This window comes from Penaeus vannamei, chromosome 7 (genome assembly GCF_042767895.1).
Source record: "Penaeus vannamei isolate JL-2024 chromosome 7, ASM4276789v1, whole genome shotgun sequence".
Taxonomy (NCBI): Eukaryota; Metazoa; Arthropoda; class Malacostraca; order Decapoda; family Penaeidae; genus Penaeus; species Penaeus vannamei.
This window is the reverse complement of record NC_091555.1, coordinates 47,436,034-47,438,533: the sequence shown is the minus strand read 5'-3', so window position 1 is coordinate 47,438,533 and position 2,500 is coordinate 47,436,034. Positions and strand designations below refer to the sequence as shown.

The 2,500-nt window shown below is 48.7% G+C and overlaps 1 protein-coding gene across 1 annotated transcript in view; it reads right to left on the bottom strand.

The window, feature by feature from the left end:
• LOC138862237 (discoidin domain-containing receptor tyrosine kinase B-like) overlaps window positions 1-2,500 on the bottom strand; it is a gene marked incomplete at its 3' end in the record, with an annotated part of 187,082 nt that overhangs the window by 64,717 nt on the left and 119,865 nt on the right. Inside the window, 1 exon segment of the mRNA XM_070123847.1 lies at window positions 2,330-2,400.

Below are 2,500 nucleotides of genomic sequence, written 5' to 3'. Positions count from 1 at the left end.
TCCCTTCCCTCCTTCCCTTCCCTCCCTCCCTCCCCTCCCTCCCTTCCCCTCCCACTTCCCTCCCTCCTCCCCATAACGCCCCTATGTTGCCAACCTCCCTCCCTCCCTTCCTTCCCTTCCATCCTGCGTTTTCCCCCTCCTCCCTCCCTCCCCTTCCCTCCCTCCCTCCCTCCCCTCCCCTCCCTCCCTTTCCCTCCCTCCCTCCCTCCCTTCCCTCCCTCTGTTGCAACCTCCTTGAAGGCGCTGTTGTTCCAAAACGGATTTCTTTTCCGTCGGATTATTCAAAACGGCCGTATTGTTTGCCCGACTCGCAATCTCGCCAATAATGAGGGGACGAAAGAGGATACCATATAAACCCTCCTCCTTCTCCCCTTTCTCTCTCTCCCCTCTCTCCCTCTCTCTCTCTCTCTCTCTCTCTCTCTCTCTCTCTCTCTCTCTCTCTCTCCCCTCTCTCTCTCCCCTCTCTCTCTTCCCCTCTCTTTCGTCTTTGTGGTCTTTCGTCTTTGGTCTTTCGTCTCCTCCCCTATTTTACGGGTTTTTTTTTTCTAATTTTTCCTCTCTCTCTCCCCCCCTCTCTCTCCCCTCTCTTCTTCCTCTTTCGTTTTTGTCTTTCGTCTCCTCCCCTATTTTACGGGTTTTTTTTTCCTAATTTACACTTTTTTTTTTGGTTGGGGGTGGGGGGGTGGGGGGGGCACACGTACATTGTTCTTCACGGTAATATCACTCATCCGAATCCTTCCCCATTTTCTCTTTACTCTCTTCTCCCTCTCTCTGTCGCCTCTTTCTCCCTTTCTCTCTCCCGCCCCTTCCTCCCTCCCGCCACCTTCCCCCTCTCTCTTTACTCTCTTACTCCCCTCTCTCTCCCACCCTTCTTTTCCCTCTCCAGCACTTCCACCCCCCTACCTCTTTCTCTCTCCCACCCCCTCTCCTCCCTCCCTCCACCCACCCCCTTCCTCCCTTCTCTCCCCTACCCCCTTCCTCCCTCCCTCCCCCACTCCCCTTCCTCCCTCCCTCCCCCACCCCCTTCCTCCCTCTCTCTCCCCAACCCCCCCTTCCGCCCTCAATTCCTTCCACCCCTCTTCTCTCTTTTCATCCCCCAATTTTCTCCCCCTTCCCTGGCCCCCTATCCTTACCCCCTACACTCCCCCCCCTCCCCACAGCGTCCATCATAGGGCAGCACTTAAACCTTTTATACGACCGCACTTAAGCAAGATACGACCGCAATTAAGCAAGATACGACCGCACTTAAGCAAGATACGACCGCACCTAAGGAAGATACGACCGCACTTAAGCAAGATACGACCGCAATTAAGCAAGATACGACCGCACTTAAGCAAGATACGACCGCACCTAAGGAAGATACGACCGCACTTAAGCAAGATACGACCGCACTTAAGCAAGATACGACCGCACTTAAGCAAGATACGACCGCACCTAAGCAAGATACGACCGCACTTAAGCAAGATACGACCGCACTTAAGCAAGATACGACCGCACCTAAGCAAGATACGACCGCACTTAAGCAAGATACGACCGCACTTAAGCAAGATACGACCGCACTTAGGCAAGATACGACCGCACTTAAGCAAGATACGACCGCACTTAAGATACGACCGCACTTAAGCAAGATGTTTTTATTTATTTTTTTTTTTTTTTTTTTTATTCTTTACACAGAATACCGTTCGTATAATAAGCCATCCTTATGGAAACATTTGTGAAATAAACAAATGAGTAAATACATTAATTAATCAACTGATAATAAAAAAAATACAACAAAATATATATACCTTCATAACACTACATAGTATACCTCTCTCTATTAATTCCATACGTAAAATACCCTGCACATAATAATAATAATAACGCATTGAACTACATAGTATAATCCTCTCTATAATTCCATACGCAAAATACCCGATGATAATAATAACTCTTGAGAGCATTTAAAAGAAAAGAAAAAGAAAAAGAAAAATGTACCTCCAAAGAACTTACATATTTCAACCCTCCCCTATTCCCTTCCTTCTCTCTACCTTCCCCTTCCTTCCTTCTCTCTTCCACCCCCTTTCTCCCTCTCTCTACCACCCCCTTCTTCCTTCTCTGTACCATCTCCTTACTCTCTCTCTCTCTCCACCCCCTTTTTCCCTCTCTCTTCCACCCTCTTTCTCCCCTCTCTCTCCCACCCCCTTTCTCCCTCTCTCTCCCACCCCCTTCCTCCCTCTCTCTCCCTCCCCCCTCCCTCCCTCTCTCTCCCACCCCTTTCTCCCTCTTTCTTTCTTCAAAGCAAGAGATACACTACAGATACAAGTGTTATTTTCGGAAGCAGACTTACCTGACGTTCACGCTGTAGAGCAACTGCCGTTCTTTTTCCGTTCAATCTGGTGTTCAGCTGAAGAAGAAGATCTGCGGAGAGAGAGAGAGAGAGAGAAGACAAATAAGTGAGAGAAATGGAACAGTTTCATCAATTTTATTAATGGAGTTCAGTATCGATAAATCTTTGAAC